The sequence below is a fragment of the Malaclemys terrapin genome, chromosome 2 (assembly GCF_027887155.1).
Source record: "Malaclemys terrapin pileata isolate rMalTer1 chromosome 2, rMalTer1.hap1, whole genome shotgun sequence".
Lineage (NCBI taxonomy): Eukaryota > Metazoa > Chordata > Testudines > Emydidae > Malaclemys > Malaclemys terrapin.
The window spans coordinates 29,302,901-29,322,986 of record NC_071506.1 but is presented as its reverse complement, the minus strand read 5'-3'; the positions used below and the strand labels follow the sequence as shown (position 1 = coordinate 29,322,986).

The window sequence follows — 20,086 nt, the reverse complement described above, 5'->3', positions numbered from 1 at the left end:
TAGCCTCACTTGGTGGTGAAGAATAAGATGCACTCGGATGCTGAGGAAATGAATGGTCTATCTCTTGCAGTAGAGGAGCTGTCTGAGTAACTTCCAGCTGCACCGTATCAGTCCTGGGCATCAGAGGATGTTGTCTGCAGTGCTGATGATCTCAGTGGAAGCCAAATCAGATGGGTGACGGGAGGTCCTAGCAGGGGGAGGGACACTCCACGATGTCTAAAAATGCCACTGACATATTAGATGCGGGGCCCATACTTGCACAGGCCACTGGAGATGTGCCCACTGCTGGGAGTACTGTGACACACATGGACCCAAAGGCTCTGATGGAGGATATGCGTCCCATGTGGCATGGGACACAAAAGACCCCAGCTCCGAAACTGAAGATGTCTCCAAGTTCAGCAATGACGGTGGAGCAGATTCCATGTGGACAGGAGAGAGATAAGCTGAGTCTGGGGGTGGCAAATCTGGGGATATTAACAGTGGTTTGCCCCTGGAATGAACTGGCCTCTTAGATACCAGATGCAGAGAAGGCATCAGTACTGCATGGTCTTTCAGAGCTGGTGTAAGAACCGTAGTCACCGGTACTAGCTGAAACACTTCCTGTACCACTGGGGACACCAGTACCGAAAGGTTGAGTAACTATCTAGTGGCTGTGTCTGCCTCCAGTGTTGTCAGTAACAGAACGGAGTCTTCAGTTTGATGTCTTTGCATAGGAACTTAAGGGGTCGGCCTCAATGAACCTGGCAGAGGTTCTCTAGAAGAATGCTCTGGGGAATGCTTCACGTCAGAGTCTCTTCCAAAGTCTTTGCCTCTAGATGGCCTCACTAGATGAGTCCTTGGAAGATCTCTGTCTCTTCTTTGGGTACCAGAGACGCAAATGAGGTGCTGAAGCCATCTCAGGTGGCGCACTCTGTACTGAAGGTGGAGCATTCAGAATATGCTCTGAACCTGATGATTCTGGTGGAGGGTGGAGTGCCACCTCTATAAGGATACACTTAACTCTCGCTGATCCACCTTTTTTAGAGTGAGGCTTAAATCCTTTACAACTATGACATATATAATTGATGTGGGACTCCCGCAAATATTTTAGACAGCTGGGGTGTGGGTTTCTGAATGTCTTCAGCCTGGCACACAACGTGCAGGACTTAAACCCTTGAGGGCAGGGTTCTGGTACCAGTACTGAGAATCAAATTTGGTCTAAAAAGAACCTAAAACTTAAATCTATCACTAACACTAACAATACTGTATACCTAGCTAGCTACTAAGAGAACAAATGAACTATATAGAAAGAATGTGGGGGGAAAAGCTTGTGATAGCAAGATTGTAAGTGCTCCAATAAATGTCACTGGCAGTAAGAAGGAACTTAGGGGGGTCAGGGGTGGTTCCATCCCCTTATACCTGCATGCAGTAGCATTAGGCAGCTAAGGGTACTCAAGCTGCCATTAAGGGTACCACTGAGGGGAAAAGTTGTCCGACAACTGTTCATGGGGCATACATACACCTACATGGGCATGTGCAATCACTCAAAGAAGAATAAAAATATTCTTCATGTTAGCATCTCAAAAAATACTTGCTTGTCTCATCTCGCCTGATGAAAATCAGCTATTTCAAAATAACTTTAGGAACAAAACATTGCTGTTTCAAATTGTGTAGGACTTTCAACTTCATGTCATGACCAGACCCAACTCAATATAGCACTGGACTGGAATTAACACAATTATTAGTTATTCATAAGCACCTGGGTATACATGGCATTTTAGAGATTACAAGTATTGAATTCAACAGGTATAAATCAATTTTCACTAGGTGAGGATCTGACCCAAGGTGTCTGGACACAGAGGCTTATGATCTATAATTAAACCAAAAACTCAAAAGGACAATAGGATATAGTGGATGAGTGAGTAGGGCATATTTGTATTGCCCTTTAGGAATGCTGTTTCTTTGTAAAGAGCAATGTTAATACATTACCTATTTTGAAGTATACTTTTTTCCTCTTTTTATGATGTTTGCACATGGACTGTCAGTATAATCTGAGCCCTCCAAAAATCTCTTTAGCCCAGGTTTCCTTCAAACTCATGAAAGGAAAGTTGGCAGTGACCTTTAATTATCTCAAGAGAGGCACACTCTAAGAAACTGGTCAGGGTTTAAGATGGTGTAGCAGGGGCCACTCGTCCCTGCCTCTGCTCAAGTCCACACACAGCTCAGAGACTTTTTTGCTGGTAAACACCCAGTGCAGTTTTTCTTACAATTTTGGTTCCCACCACCCTTGTACACTATAGAGCCTTACACCTACAATTCTGGGGAGCCCTTCACTCCTAAGGCAAGCCGGGTAGAACAATCTCACTCATTCTCCCTCTCTTTCTGCCTGCTTCCCCCATCCTATTTCCTTCCTATGCTTTGTGTACCATCTGCCTAATGGCCTAATTCATCTCTCAGTTCTCCTCAGCCCATCAATTAGGTGCAACTCTTCTTAATTAGGTCTGCTCTGGAATAATTAATTACAGCTTCAGTGATCAGAGCGTGGGCTTAGCTATTCTTGCCCAGCTCCCCTGCAGGAGGGAGGACAGGGCCTTCTCTGCCTCTGCAGTCAGGTCCATGTCTTCCACCTCCAGGCCCTGCAGAGACTCCTTTATGGTGCAGATAGTCCAGTGTGGAGCACGTTGGCGCACACCTTCCTCTGCCGCCTCTGAGGGCTCTGATATGACTGGCAGCTCTTTTATCTCCATCAGAGGGGTCTTCCATGAGTCTCTCTGAGCTGCCTGTCTTCTATCAGGACCTCCTTGGGATCTGGAATCTGATTTAGGCAACCAGGTCCATGGCAGCCGTTGAGAGGGCAGATCTCCTCATGAAGCCCCTGCTACACAATCCTAGGTGTGCCAGAGGTTGGTCCAGGAACCACCAGAATTGGAGACCTCCTGGACTATGACAAGGGGGACTGGGTGGATCCCGTGGTGCTTGGCCAGTGCATACTCTCCACCCTTTAACTTCCCCCCAGTGCATACTCCAGGATGTTAGGGCAGCCTTATTGCCAACCTCTTGGGCCTGCAGGAGGGTGCTCCTTGCCCAACCCTCATCCCTGGCCCTCTGGACCTTTTCATCAACCTCTGCCCCAATAGTCGCGAGACCTCCTTATCCACTCGTTCTGGAGCTGGCCAATGTCACGGTGGCCACCTATGAAACCAGGAGAAGGATATTGGATAGGGAGGTGCTCTATGACTGTGGCGCCTACTTTTGTCCCTCCCTTGGCTCACGTATGCGGGCAGAGCTCCTCTGGGCCGGCTCTGTTGGCTCCCTTTACACCTTTGAGGAGCAGTGGGCAATGTCCGGGAGTTATCTGTTAGGTATCCCTTTCTGGACCCCTGATTTTGAACCTGTGACCCTCTCGCCTGTTCCTGTTTTATCATTTGTCCCCCCACCCAGCTTTAATTTGAACCCTGGGTCCAGTAGCTCCTCCCCCTAGGATCAGATGCAGGATTGAATAGGTGCTGTTGCCAAGCACTCTGTCACAGATGGGTTCAGAGAAGGTAAACAGAAAATCTATGTGGAATCACTACAAATAAATAACATTGGCATATTTTCCTCTTTGATATTTTGTTTTAAATACTTTGGAAAAGCTTGCAAGATCTAGTATCTTACTGCTTTTTTCAGAATTTCAGAGCTTATATTTTCATATGGATAAATTATTTTTATACATTTTTTCCAACTTTCCTGGTCACGAATGTGATTTTTCTCTCCAAAATCCCACGAGTCTTTGGAACTCATTTTATTTAATATGTTCATTCTCTGTTTAAAGGAAGATGTGAGAGGCAAATTCAACAAAAATCCAATTGCTGGTAATATGGACACGGAAGGACAGCACCAAAATGGTAAGTGACCGGGAGAAATTAAGAACAGGTCACATAAAATGAGATTCAGTGCTAATAAATGTAGTCATACAGGGAAGGAGGAAAAAATACAGCACAAATACAAGTGAGAGCAGCTACACTGAATACCATGGATTTTAAGAAAGACCTAAGGGTGATTGTAGATGCAGTAGCAATCTAAACATGCGATTGCAGTAATACTACTGTGAAAAAGAAGCTCGTGCGTGCGCGCACACACACACACACACACAACTGCTCTTTTTGGATATAAGTGTGTAGGGGAGATGCATCTAAAATAAGAAGTTTTAATAGTTGTCCTGGAACAATCACACAATTGATTAAGAATGATAGAGTAACTAGACATAATACAAAGATAGGCAACAAAACAAGACACCAAGAGTTGAAGAAAATGAAGAGCGGCAGAATGGTCTAAAAGAGAAGACTCGGCTAGGAGAGGGTTATAAGTTTTCAATTTATAAACAGCATCACATTAACACTAGAAACAAATGAAAATAATTATTCCCATCCCAGAAAGCAGGAGGGCCATGAATAAACTTCTGAAAAACAGGAAAGAAAAATAGTCTGGGAAGATATTTTTAATAGAAAAAGTATAATATATATATATATATATATATATTATATACATTATATATAATTTATTTGCAGCCAGCACTCTTGATTGTTGATTCCACACACCAGCTACTTTTACTATTAAAAATAATATATATGACAAAGCTACCTCAAGAATAACCTTCTAAGCCTTTGCTAATAAAAGCCCTGGCTGTGCATCCTTTTTATGCTTTTCTGGCTATAAAAATCTATTTCAACAATCAAGATAATTGGTTATTTTGTGTAAAAGTATATTAGAAATTGTTAAATCCTGTTTTTTACCCACTGTTTTACTCACCAGAAGGACATAATTCACTCTTAGATGAGGATGAACTCAAATATGTAACGATATCATAGAAAGATCAAAAGAATGTTTAAAGTAATAAAAATACAAAAGTCACAATAAACAAGGATGACTTAAATTATATTCTGATTGAACTACAGCATATCTGTTGACTCCCATAAAGAAACCTAAGAAGATAAAGAAGAATGAACACACAATATATTGTACTATCTAGAAATTAGCCTGAATTGCAAACTTTGGATGAGGATTCAGATCCAAACTTGCACTTTCCCAAACCTCTGTTGTTCTATTTCAGGCCTGTCTGATTTTATCGTATAGATTAAGATTGCAATCTAAAGACCAAAGTGAGGGGGATGTTAAGCAGGATGGGAAGAACAGCACACCATTCTTGGATTTTTTTTGATGCCCAGCCCAGAGCCTATTTTTCCCCATATATTCAAAGGAGGAGACCAATATAGCTACAGATTAATACATTTTAAGACCAGGAAGGACCATTAAGATCATCTACTCTTGATCTCCTGCATAACATAGACCATACAGTTGTACTAAGCTGCATCAAGCCCACAACATTTGTGGGTGCTAGGAGGACATTCAACTATATTAATTATTCATTTTCTTTTCCTTTAGGCAGGCTGTTAACATACTGTAGCTAACATTCATCACAAATTTTAGAAAAGCATTTCATTTCAGATGATGGTGTATCAGTTCTGTTACATATACAGTCTCTGCTTTTCCCCATAACTGCTATAAGTGGACAGTGATGAAAAGACTCTGAGGAGGTCATCTAGCTCAACAACTTCTGTAAGACTCAAAAGAACAGCTGCTCTATTCTGATACTGGTTTGGTAACAGCAATCAGATAGCTTTGTATCATTTGCCAGATATACTGTATGTGTGCCTATATATCCAAATGAAGACCCTATTTAAGTCTAATAGCTCTGTGTTTATTTCAGAGGTGCATACTCTCTTGCACTATGGATGTCAGCTTTCAAATAGTTCCAGGAGGTTAGCAACAAAAACCTGCTTCTCTTTATTGTGATTTTTCTTTGTCTTTTTTAAATATAAAATAAACTTTATTAAATAAGACAATTGGATACCTTCAATAGGCATTGTGGAATAATGGACTGTAATGTTAAGGAAATGCATTAATATTTTATAGAATTTTTAAAAAGTAACACTCAAAAATCAATCTATATTGAGTTTGGGAGGAAAACCTTTTTCATCAAAGTTATTAGTTATTTTACATGACTACTGACCACAGGGTTTGACCTGATAATTACTACATTATTCTAAGTTCACTTGAGTTGAAAGATAGCCAAAGGTGGGGGAGAGCATACCCTACAATTTGAGAAAGAAGGTAGAAGTTCAATATCTTGCTCAGAGTGCACTGAAGATAGACAATGTTTGTGTGCTCATTGCTAGTTAATAACCTTCCTCTATTAACATCACTGAGACAAATCTTGGGAAGCAAGTTAAAGTGTCCACAATTAAAAATTGTATTACTTACAAGTGTTGGATCTGTACTTTAAGAATAGTTTTATATTCTCTGAATACGAGAAATTATAACAATTTTTTTTTGTTTTTTGTTTATTTTCTCTGTGACATCTTATATTTGGATCCATACAGTTAATCAAAGATTAAGTTCCCAGGAGGTTTTTAAGGGCATTGCTTCAATCTCAGCCTGTAGTAATGCCAAGAGGAACTGGAAACATCCCATTATCAAAAGCTGCCAATTTCTCTGTGCCTGCCACAACTCCAAATCAGGACTCCTAGTCATACTCTCCAAGGGACCCAAAATATGCTCTGTGCATTACTATTGCTCTGGAAAGTACTTGCTGCAGCTTGGCACCATAGTGAACAAATGCTGAGGGAAGGATAATGATTTGGGTTCTCTCTGAGCAACTCTTCAGGGCTGAGATCAAGGGAGCAGAGTTAAGGGCTGTGGACTGGGTTGTGTAGGAAGTATTATCTGAACTCTGTATTTCCTGGTTTTCCAGTATTTGTGTTTTGTTTTTCAGTTTTACAGTGTGTGTAAGAGGATCTTAACTCCTCATTTTCAAGTTTACCAACTTGAGTTTTGCTTTTGTGAATTAAACTGTCCTATTCTGAAAGGACTTGAAGATCACAGGGCGCTGGTGAGCTCTTTAACCCTAGTTCCATGTTAACAAAGGGTTTTTGTGTGTTTATAGCATCTCACCAGAATACCTATTATCTCTCAGGACCATCTTGCGTGGAAGAAGATGGTCCATTATTTAAACATAAACTTAGTGTAACTGTAACTCACACACCTGCTGGGTGTGGTGTTCTGTCCCATTTAGTGGCACCGAGATCACTTACCGAGAGATTAATGAGTCTGCTATACAGCCTTAGCTAAGAGCCATGTTGCTTTTACCTCATGCACTAAGCTCGAGAGGTCACAGGTTCGATCCCACCCACCGATGACTGGGGTCTGTCAGCGTTACATAATCTTGTGTGTTCATCTGCATAGTGATGGAGACAGGGGCAGCTCTATGCGTTTTGCCGCCCCAAGCACGGCAGTCAGGCGGCTTTCGGCGGCACGCCTGCGGGCAGTCCGCTGGTCACGCCAATTCGGCAGCATGCCTGCGGGAGGTCCGCTGGTGTTGCGCCTTCAGCATCCCTGCTGCCGAATTGCTGCCAAATCCGCGGGACCAGCGGACCTCCCGCAGGCATGCCACTAAAGGCAGCCTGACTGCCGCCCTCACAGCGACCGGCTTGCCACCCCAGGCACGCGCTTGCTGTGCTGGTGCCTGGAGCCGCCGCTGGATGGAGAAACATGCAATCTTCAAAGCATAGACAACTGTTTTGTTTTATGTGATTACCAGTAGAGAAAAAAATATAAATTTAAATGCTTCAGTCATGTTATATCTTCCTGAAAATCTTCATTTAACTATCCTTGGCTTTATGAACTGTAGCTAGTCCTTAGAATGTATTAAAGTGCTTCTGTCTGGAAATTATTTTTGTTATTTGAATCATTCCATCCACACTCAGCTCCAGTAGTTGAAACTATAAATCTGTTTCTTTATCATTAAAATTCTTGGTAATAAAATCTGCTTGTTTATTTAAAATTACTTGATGTTTAATTGGTTGTCTTATTCCAGGTGTCCAACTTATTATTTCCTAAGTAATATTTATTTTTGTGCATCTGAAAAAATCCAGCTACATTTTCTTCCATAAATAGGAACTGTTATACTGGTTCAGGCGAGAAGTCTATCTACCAGATGCTTCTGAGAAAGGAATAAGAAACTCTGCAGTAGAAAATTATAGCATAACCTGACTGTAGGGGAAGTTACTAGTTGCCTTATATCCTGATGTATAAAGGTGAGTATCACTTCTTAAAAAAAAAAAAAAACCCTCTAATGTGATGCTGAATGTTCTCATAACTCATATAAATGTGTAAATCATTTCAAATTATACTTTGCTCTTGGACTCCATGATATCTTGTGGTAATGAGTCACACTGGCTAATTGTGGACTGCATTAAATATTGTTCTTTTTTTTTCAGTATAAAATATGATGCCTTTCAACTTCATTGACTTTCACCTTGTTCTTGTATTCAGAGATTTAAAAAAAAAAGTTTTACCTTCTCTATGTCATTCATCATTGTGTATACAACTATGATGTCCCTGCTTATTTATCTTCATGGTAAATTAAGCAGACAAAACTCTTTTCAAACTCTCCATGCCTCTAATAATTTTCTCCTTGTGTCTCTGAGGTCCTTATACATTTTCTGTCTCTCTTCCCACAACTTTTCTTCCCCTACCATCTTTAGGCCAAAATATCATCTGTAAGGCTACGATTTTATCACAGATATTTTTAGTAACAGTCACATACAGGTTGGGGCAATGAACAAAATTTCTCAGAAGCCCGCAAACTGTCCCTGATTTTTACTAAATATACCCTGGTGGGAGGGGAAGGGACAAAGGGCTTGCAGCTGCTCCAGCCCTGCTGCTCATGGTTGGTGCATAATGGAGACTGGGGGAGGCTAAGCGTACCCAAACTTTGTTCTGGCAGGCGGGGACAGTGGCGGATTTGGGGCCCCTGGAAAAATATCCCCCCAACCACGGCCTGGGGGCTACAGGAGCTTTTCTGATCTCAGGGCCACAGTGGGATAGGGGGAAAGGAGCGAGTCGGGAGTGGAACATTTGGGGGGAAGAAGAGGAGGGGGGGCAGAAGAGGGTGGGGCCATGGGGGAAGGGGTGGAATGGAGATGGGGCCGAGGGTGGAACAGGAGTGGGACGCAGAGGAAGGGGTGCAATGGGTGGGGGCATGGGCAGAAGGGAGGAGAATGCAGGAGAGGTACCAGGCTCAGAGCTCCAGCCGGGGCTGAGAGCTCCACTGCAGTCCCAGCTAAGGCTGAGAGCTCGATCCGGTGGGGGCGGAGATTTCAGTTCCCCCACATGGCTCCAACTGAGCTATCAGCCCCCCTCCCACCCTGGCTGAGGCCACGGGAAAGGCTGAGATCAGCAAGCCGGGGCATGGCCTCAGATGGAAGAGGTGGGGCCTTGGCCAGAAGAGGCAGGACGGGGGATAGCCTCCTCAAGGGGAAGCTTCATCCGCCTCCCATGCCACTGCTGCTCCTGCGGCAGCGACTGACTGCTGCTGCTCCAGCCTCACGGGGGCTGGCCCAACTTCAGTCGCTGCTCCGGCAGGCCGGGGACCACTGCTTGGGCAAACCCCTGGGGCTGGCTGCTGATCAGCTGTTCCGGCAGCTGCCGCTCCAGCAGCCCCTGGGCTGACAGCTGCTCCAGCCCTGCCCCAGAAGTAGTCCCGGAAAGTCACGGAATCTGTGATATCTGTGACTGAATCATAGTCTTAATTATCTGTAATATCCTAGTGGGAAATATTTTTTTCCCAGCTAGATCTAAAAATATGAATCATTTGGGTGAAATTTCACTTATCACAGAAAAGAATAGCCCCTGATAGGATTTTTAGATAAATTAAATTACATAACAAGATGGTCATATGATAGAGGGATACTATCTATTCAAACTATATTTTTATAATTAAGGCATTTTAGTGTTTGTGGAACTAAATTAGAATAAACTGATATTTTAAAGACATATCATACTTTTTAATATTGCTTTTTCACCTCATGGTGTTATTACAGGAGAGAGTTAAGGTTATTTGGGTTCCTTAACTGTCCATTTACACACCTAGACATTGGAGGAGATGGCCAAATTCCATATTCAGTTATGGTGTGTAATCCAGGATATAAATTCAGGGCAATGGAATGCTCATGGATGCCAGCAGGAGGTTTGAATAGCGACAAAAAGGAGAATATGTTTTTATGTAATAACTAAACATTCAGTAGTTAACTATTATCAGTTCAGTGCTTTATTGTCATGTTAATCACTAGTGAAAACTGTCTCTATTTTAGACCAGCTGTGTCTGCCCTTCGTTTGATACCATTTCCTTATGGTTAAAGAAATCCAAACATATTAAGCCTGAGTTTTCTGGGTCTGTAATGGTTGGTGTGGGGGATCATTACAATATCTTTGTCATATTCTTTAACCATAAGTTACTTATTTGTACTCTCAACCTTAACTCCATTTTATGTCTGGGATTTTTTTTTTTCATACCTGAACCCTAAATAAGAAACCAAAAGAGAATGATGCTGTGCAATATTGCTAATGGTTTGAAGGTGTGTTATAAACTGGATCTATCCATTATTACCAACTAATACTCTATGTCCACTCACAATGGCTGAATGATTTCTGGAGAATCAGTTTCCTGAGTTTATCTGACCAGTTTGAGAACAGAATATTAATTAGGTGCCCTGCTCTGATGACTTCTGACTGCTACTGCTTACCCCATCTATACTCCGATGTCTTCCCATCTTTTGTCTAGAACAGGGATCAGCAACTTTTGGCATGCGGCCCGTCAGGAAAATCCGCTGGCGGGCTGGGACAGTTTGTTTACCTGTAGCGTCCGCAGGTTCGGCTGATTGCAGCTTCCACTGGCTGCAGTTCGCCATTCCAGGCCAATGGGGGCTGCAGGAAGCGGCATGGGCCGAGGGATGTGCTGGCCGATGCTTCCCGCAGCCCCCATTGGCCTGGAATGGTGAGCCACAACCAGTGGGAGCTGCGATCGGCTGAACCTGTGGACGCTACAGGTAAACAAACTGTCCCAGCCTGCCAGCGGATTTCCCTGATGGGCTGTGTGCCAAAGGTTGCTGATCCCTGGGCTAGAATGTCATCAGATTTGGAAAGCTACAATGAATTCACAGAGTATTTTTCACATTCTAGGAGCACAATACTCTGCACCAACACATCTGTTCTACGAAAACTGCAGGAAACACTCTGAACCTATCAGAGGGGTAGCCATGTTAGTCTGAATCTGTAAAAAGCAACAGAGGGTCCTGTGGCTCAAAGGTGCCACAGGACCCTCTGTTGCTTTTTACTCTGAACCTAGAATCATAGAACTGGAAGGGACCTCGAGAGGTCATCTAGTACAGTCCCCAGCACTTGTAGCAGGACTAAGTATTATCTAGACCATCCCCTAACCTGCTCTTAAAAATCTTCAATGATGGAGATTCCACAACCTCCCTAGGCAATGTATTCCAGTGCTTAACCTCCCTGACAGGAAGTTTTTCCTTATGTCCAACCTAAAGCTCCCTTGCTCCAATGTAAGCCCATTGATTCTTGTCCTATCCTCAGAGATTAAGAAAAACAATTTTTCTTCCTCCTTCTTGTAACAACCTTTGATATACTTGAAAACTGTTATCATGTCCCCTCTCAGTCTTCTCTTTTCCAGACTAAACAAATCCATTTTTTTCAATCAGCACAGAGCAGAGCGGAAGAATTACTTCTCGTGTCTTGCTTAAAACACTCCTGCTAATACATACCAGAAGGATGTTTGCTTTTTGTGAATCAGTGTTATACTGTTGACTCATATTTAGCTTGTAATCCACTATCATCCCCAGATCGCTTTCTGCAGTACTCCTTCCTAGACAGTCATTTCCCATTTTGTATGTGTGAAACTGATTGTTCCTAAATGAAGTTCTTTGCTTTTGTCCTTATTGAATTTCATGCTATTTGCTTCAGACCATTTCTCCAGTTTGTCCAGATCATTTTGAATTTTAATCCTATCCTCCAAAGCACTTCCAACCCCTCCCAGCTTGGTATCGTCCACACACTTTATAAGTGTACTCTGTATGCCATTATCTAAATCATTGATGAAGATGTTGAACAGAACTGGACCCAGAACTGATCCCTGAGGGACCCCATTCCTTATGCCCTTCCATCATGACTGTGAACCACTGATAACTACTCTCTGGGAATGGTTTTCCAAGTAGTTTTGCACCCACCTTATAGTAGCTCCATGTACATTACATTTACCTAGTTTGTTTATGAGAAGGTCATGCAAGGCAATATCAAAAGCTTTACTGAAGTCAAGATATACCATGGCTACCACTTTCCCCCTATCCACAGACTTGTTACCCTGTCAAAGAAAGCTATGAGGTTTGTTTGACACAATTTGTTTTTGATAAATCCATGCTGACTGTTACTTATCACCTTATTATCTTCTAGATGTTTGAAAATTGATTGCTTAATTATTTGCTCCATTATCTTTCCGGGTACAGAAATTAAGCTGACTGGTCTGTAATTCCCCCGGTTGACCTTATTTTCCTTTTTTGACAGATTGGCTCTATATTTGCCCTTTTCCAGTCTTCGGGACTCTCTCTCATCTTTCATGACTTTTCAAAGATAATAGCTAATGGCTCTGATATCTCCTCAGTCAGCTCCTTGAGTATTCTAGGATGCATTTAATCAGGCCCTGGTGACTTGAAGACATCTAATTTGTCCAAGTAATTTTTAACTTGTTCTTACCCTATTTTAGCCTCTTCTGATCCTACCTCATTTTCACTGGCATTCACTATGTTAGACATCCAATCACCACCACCTTCTTGGTGCAAACCGAAACAAAGAAGTCATTAAGCACCTCAGCCATTTCCACATTTTCTATTATTATCCTTCCCCCCGCCCCCCGCCCATTGAGTAATGGGCCTACCCTGTGCTTGGTCTTCCTCTTGCAAAAACAGCACTCAAAGTGCTGCAAGTTTGATGAGTGAGTATACCTTTCTATGGAAGACTTTCAGTAAATAGTGCTAAGGACTGTTTCTATCTACAGGAAACATACAACTGAAAAACGCGAATGAGGACTCTACACAGAAATTCCCTTCCATCTGCTTCTGGCAAACAAAGAAACAAATCCAGTGCCAAAACAGAACAGTCTGCATCTAAATCAATTACATAATTTATTTCAAGTTTTGTAAGTGCTTTATCCCCAAGTTAACAAGAAGCAGTACAGTACCTAATCTCTATAGTACAGCAGCTGTGCTTTAGTCTCAATATGACAAAGGCTACATATTACATTTTTATTTCTTATTAGCGGCATTTTTTGTCAAACTAGCAGCTTTGTCTGTCCACACAGACATCTTTAACTTTATAACTTTGATATGCAAGTTTAATTTTCAGATTCATTATTATGTTAGGGGCGGGGGGGAAACGGCTACTAAAAATCAAAATTAATACATAGCCTGAGCTATTTCTCCTTCTTTCTTACATTTCCTTCATTAAATTATGCTTCCACAAAAATGGTGACAGAATGTCAACAGAAAATAAACCATGTACTATTTTATAATATGTTGTATAAAAGAAATCCTTATAGATCTCGGAAATTTGGATACTCTGACAGCTAATATTAAAATGATAGTTGTAACAAATTAGTATTCTTCATTTCATGTTTTATTTGCCATTATATTACATTAGCATATTATTTAATGGGAGTCTGGAACAATTTCCCACAACATTTCCTATTCTGTAAAATATTATAAAGCATTATTGAAATAATGAATCAGGCCCCCAAAACCATGATATTGACTTTAAAATCATGAGGTTATTGAAATTATTTTAATTGTCTACTTTATATTTAACTTCTTTTTTTTTTCCCTTTCAATCTTTAGGGTATACTCTAATCATATTTTCAAGGTTTTTGCTGCCAGCATACAGCAATTTTTTTTATTGTCACCTATTATTACTAGATAAGAGTTGAGATTCTTACATAATCACTTTTTTCCATATATGTACAATTTATTTTTTCATCCATACACATCAATGAAACAAGTATGTTAAAAGAATGCTAATCTTGCAAAATCAAACCCTCCGATGTTAGCAAATGCCAGAATTTCCCCTTTTTGTATTTATGCATTTAAAATACAGTCTTCAATTTAATCGACACATACTGTTTTTTTCCACAGGACTTCTGCTTCATTCAGTGAAAGCGTTGACTACTTTAAGGTGCCCTACCAGAGAAATCTAGGCTCACATTTTAAAAGGTATTTAGGCACATAAAGATTCAGATAGTCACTTAGTGATATTTTCTAAGGTCGCTAGACAGCTAACTCCCATTGAAATCAAAATCCCACTAGGTGTCTATGTGAAACTTTAGCTGACTAAATATCTTTAGCAATCAGGCCCCTTGAATCTGACTTTCCCCAGAGTACTTAGCATTTTAAGAATTGTTTAGCCAAACACCTGTTCGGGATAGACTAGGTACACTTGGTCCTGCCTCAGAGTGGGAGGATGGAGTAGATGACCTCTCTAGATTCCTTCCAGTCTTACATTTCTCTTATTTTATAATTTTAATAACTCTTTGTATGTTCAATGCAAAGGTCCAACTGAATTCAGTTACAGTTGTGCGTGCTCTTCTGCATTTCTGGCCACAGATGTCTCATGTTGGGCACCAGAAAATGAGGAACGCATAATTAGTAGCTAACTGTGATAATTTTGGTTGAAGTGTTTGGCTTAAATGGTTAAACCCAGATTCACATAGGAACTCAGTGGCTGGGGCAGAATCCCATTCTTCAGAGTGGCATTCAACTTCCTTAACCATGAAGCCATCCTTTGTCTTCTGTAATTCCATGCCTTATTCTCTACTCCTTCCAACTCCTATAACAAATAAGCCAGGGGTCTTACAAACAACAGCTTCATTCACTCCCAGAGCACAGTCTGTTCTGTGCTTTGAATGAGACAGAGGTTCTGTGGGGAAAATAGTGTGTAATCATATAATTAAAGACAGTATCCTAGAGCATATACAAAAGGGATTTGAATTAAGGATATACAGACAACCCTAATTCTGGCATTTCCTAAGCTTTTGGATACTTGACTTTACAAACTATATATTTTTAAAAGAAAAAAATGAATTAAAACCCCCCAGAAATTCCATCATGGGAAATCATACTCCACTTGGGCCATCATCAAGGTTCTGACCTTTGGAACCACAGCAGAGACCTCTACCACTTGAGGTAATGAAGTAACTGGTAGAATTAGAATGTTCTTATCCTTTTTGTGGACCAGCCACTACAGCAGGATTTGACACACACTTTGCCAGTGGTTTCACATCTCTTGCTGACAGCAGAGAAAGATAGAAATTTATGACTCCTGGGTTCAATTCCAAGATCTGGAGAGGAGTGTTTTATAGCAGTTATAGAACCTTCTGTCCCTGTGTCCCCAGCTTGTCTCTGCTTCTAGCCACCTATCCCGGGTCCTGCCCTCTTTGCCCCCCAACTTCTCTGCTCCTATCCAAACCCCACCCAACAAATCCTGCTCCCCTTCTGCTGATATCAAAATTCCATCCCCACCTCTTAACTCACCCCTCTTTGTGTGCCTATTACCCCTCTTCCCCACAGTTCCTATGCACCCTCAACAGTTCCTGTTCACTGCTGCTTACTGCTATGGTTTGGCTCCTGCAACCTGCTTTCCTGTTTCCCCTCCAGTGTGGCAACTTCTTCCTCCTCCACCTTGCTTGGGCACCAGCAGTGTGAGCACTGAGAATACAGGAGAGTCAGTCTTCCTGCTTTCGTTCCTGTGTCTGGTGACACAGCAGGCCTCAGCTATCAGGAAGAACAAATGTAGGGAAAGTCCTGTTTATCCCCTGCATTCCTGGATTGGCACATGCTTAGTCACTCCGTATGGACAGTGAATACATGATCACATAGGCATTCTACTGGGATGAAGCATCATCAGGGCAGACAGAATACTCAGATAATTTAACTGCCAAACTGTGACAAGTCTTTACTGAGCATGTGTAATTTTCCCTAACTTTGTTCTTGGAAACAACTGAACTGGTTTAGATGAAACTTTAAAACAAAAACAAAACAAAAAAACACCTTTGGCAGACACCTCATATGTAACATTTCGGCCTGAATCATTAAATTGTGGCAAAGTTATAAGGAACTGAAAACAGAGTCTTGTAATAAAAAGTGTCAGGCAGCTTTTCTACCTGCATCACATAAAATAATGCTTGATTCTGATCTCAGTTACACAGATGCAAATGAGATTAGAATTAGGTCCATTCTCTTAATTACAAAACAGTCACGTGATGGTTTAACATAATTGTGTGTATGTGTATCTATATATCTATATAAATGCATATATAGAGATAGAGATTGAGATATATAATGTTTTTTTAAAAGGGTTGATTTTCAGAAGGACAAATGTAAGTCAGTAATTGTTAGGCATCTAACAGCTATTTGTGACTTTGAAACTCTGTCCGTGAATTGTTTATGTAGAAATAAATAATAATAAAAATGCAGCAGTTTGGGATTTGGGAAAATAATATATGTACTTCTGTTGAACTCTAGAATGAAAGAGATACAGAAAATGCAAGCTTCCATGTATCGCTTTGTTAAAAACATTAATTTGAAGATAATATACAATTCAATGAAAATTCTGCTCTGTTTCTCTCATAAGCAACATTTGTCAGGGGTGAAACTATATGTCAGATTCCATCTGGAGTGTATTATAATATAGTTGAGCATTATTAAGGATTATAATTAGTTTATCTAGGAACTCAGTCTCATCTTTAACTACCAGCCTTAAGTAAAAATTGAACTGAGAAGAATTTTAGCATAATGCCTGTTTATTACTTGCTTATATTTGACTGAAGCAGGAACATTTCTCCAGTCTTAATGATCCTCTGTCTTTTAATTGGTAATAAGGGCCAAAATAATATTTTGGTCAAGACCTTTTACAGAATGTGGCACAAAATACTATATCCTGCTATGATCTAGTGATTCAAATAATGTGTTGCATATATGGTCATTATTTCAAAGAAAGGTAGTGGGTAAGTACCATAGTTGCACTATGTAAAAACTCAATACAAGTGCCACATTTAGAGCTTCTAATTTAATAGGTACTAATTCAGTATTGCTGAGAAAGTTATCAGTTGTTTATTGGCACATGTAATGTTTTATGATATAGTAAAATAAAAAAATAATATTATTATTTAGCACCTCTATAGAGCCTTCCACTGAAAAGTATATCACATATAACACTTTACAAGATAGATATGGTAAGTATTCACCCCATACTACAGGCAATGAAAAACAAATACACAGAAGGATAGGAACTTACCCAAAATCACTCAAGGGGTCAGTGTCAGAGAAAAAACTAAAAAACAAACAAATCTCCTGACTTACAGTCCTGGTCTTTAACCACTTAACCATCAGAGCTACCCTTAAGTTCTATAATTGTGTATAGGTTTGTAAGGCCCATGAGACTCAGAATTACAAGACCTGATTTCTAGCATTGGCACAGTGATTCCCTCTGCGACCTTGGATGGTGACATGACTTATCTATAACATGTGTATGCGCGCACATGTACTCAGTGATTTGAGCATTGGCCTGCTAAATCCAGGGTTGCGAGTTCAGTCCTTGAGGGGGCCACTTAGGGATCTGGGGCAAAATCAGTACTTGGTCCTGCTAGTGAAGGCAGGAGACTGGACTCAATGACCTTTTGGGGTTCCTTCCAGTTCTATGAGATAAAGAATATATGGAGATATACCTATTTTATTTATTTATATTCTTCTCAATAAGGTATAAGGTTTTCTACTCTGCTGAGCACAACATACTAACTTTTAAACAACTGATATTAGCCAGGCAAAAGTTAAAATTTTATGTAATGCTGATGAAATTATATTTAGTAAAGTTGACAAAAATCATTATTTATCAGCATTCATTTTATGAATGTTTCATCTGCAACCTTTAATCATATCCTGTTCTTAACAGCCATCATCAAATGCCAAATGGCTTAGGGTATTAGACTGGATAATCTTTGCACGCATTCATAATAGAATGAGATTGTGGACTTGGTTCATATCCCATACCTATTAGAGATATTTCAAGGACATTTGAAATAAGGTTTTTAGACAAAGGCAAGTCATACCTAATGCAGAGAACCATTTGAGCAAAATATTCAAAAAAACAGAAGGAAAAAAAAAGCTATCAACCCCTGAATACAAGGTTTAGATTACAAGGAAATAATAAGAGATCATAAAAAAAAATGTGATCAGATGCATTGCGTATCTGTACTGAAACAACGTCAGCTTTCTGATTGCAACTTCAAATATAAAGCTAGCAGGACTGAGGAGGCCCAATTCTTCTCTGCAGCTGAGCAAAGCGTGGGTGCAGTAAAGAATGGGAACTGACCAGCCCTAGTGACAACGTAAAGCTTCCACTCCTGCTGTCCTCCTCTTCTCCTTCTCCCCCATGCTCAATGTAAATAAATAAATATGCTAATTTTCTTACATAAAATTACCAAAAGGTAGAACTCCTTAGTCATCTGTTGTTAAAATAGATCATACTGCACCACAAGCGAAGTAACAGCTATAGAATAAGGCTTTATCAGTTGGGAGGAAACCAGTATGCTAGCTAGATCTGTATACTTGAACAGGCCACGGAGTTTAGGCACAACTGACCATTATAAGGGTAAGTACCTCCCACTGGGCTTATCATACGGCATCATTCTGGTGACCAGAATCTATGCAGGGATGTCAGGGTAATATGGGACCTAAGTACTATGTGTACTTGAAGGACCTTAAGGTCTTCAGCCAACCTAGAGAACTAGATTTGGTTAGAATGAGCAAGGACTGACCATCACCCATTCTATTATGAGGTTGTTTTTAAATAAAATTGCAGCTTTTTCTCCTAAGCAAAAAAAGTCTCTCTCTTCATTACAGACATGCTGAGTTAAACCCCCCTGGAAATATGGAAGATTTTCAAGCTGTTACAAACCATTAACCAGAGTATAGCGGCACTAATGGCCACAATTATAACATCATCCATTCTACCCATGTAAAAGAAAAAACCTTTTTCTTCCTCTCTCTCTCTTTCTTAAACTTGAAAAAAAAAATCCCAAGTGTCATTTAAAAACGAAGAAAGGGTTTGCTCGGAAGAAACTTCTGTTTGCCCTACACTGCTCCATGTTTCCCAAGCTGTAACACATTTTTCCTACAGAGTTTCTTACGGCCTGTATACCACAGCATTAGCATCTCAATGCTCCAGAAGTGAAGACTGGTGTTTTAATGCTGTAACATTATCATGGGTAATCCTAAAAATCATGGGTAATTTCCCTAAATCCTTACGCTTCATGTTCCTTCTTTCATCAGTCAGTAATCACTTTTTTTCTGTTTTGATGTCAGTTCATCATCATCGTCTTCTTTTCCTCTTCCCCTGCCCCCAGTGTTCTACTTGTTCATAACATCACACACAGATATAAAATGAGACAACACTGGTAACACATATTATTTAGCATATATGCATTTGGGGTGGCAATAACAATTTAGCATCGTTGTTCCTACTAAATATGCAAGACTTAGTGTGAAATCCAATGGATTCATACCTCCTTACATCAGTTCTGAATTTAGCACAATGTCAGCAAGACAAGGCCACCCAGAGGATTCAGGGGGCTTGGGGTCTTCGGCAGCAGGTCCCAGGGTGGAAGGACCCCCCGCCGTGGGTCTTCAGGGCACTTCGGCGGTGGGTCCGGAGCAGAAGGACCCCCCGCCGCCGAATTGCCGCCGAAGACCCGGAGCGAAAGAAGCTCTGGGGGCACGGGCGCCATGAGAGTTTTCCGGGGGCCCTGGAGCGAGTGAAGGACCCCACTCCAGGGCCCCCAAAAACTCTTGTGGGGGGCCCCTGCAGGGCCCGGGGTCTGGGGCAAATTGCCCCACTTGCCCCCCGCCCCTCTGGGCGGCCCTGCAGCAAGAAGATTCAAAATGAGACACTACAAATCTAACCGCATGAGAAGCTTATATCATGGATATTTCATTTTCCTTTATGTAATATAAACTATATTTTCCACAACTTCAATTTAATAATTTAGCATTTTTATGTAAATAATCTATTTAATTAAAATTTAAGTAACACCAGAAGGAGACACAGATTTTGGGTCCAAGGGTGAAGGACATGTCAAAGCTATACTGGCTTGCTTTGAAGTGTCTATCAATTG

At 40.9% G+C, this 20,086-nt stretch overlaps 1 protein-coding gene across 4 annotated transcripts in view; it reads right to left on the bottom strand.

The window, feature by feature from the left end:
* CSMD3 (CUB and Sushi multiple domains 3) overlaps positions 1-20,086 on the bottom strand; it is a 1,152,075-nt gene that overhangs the window by 272,443 nt on the left and 859,546 nt on the right. The window lies entirely within an intron of this gene.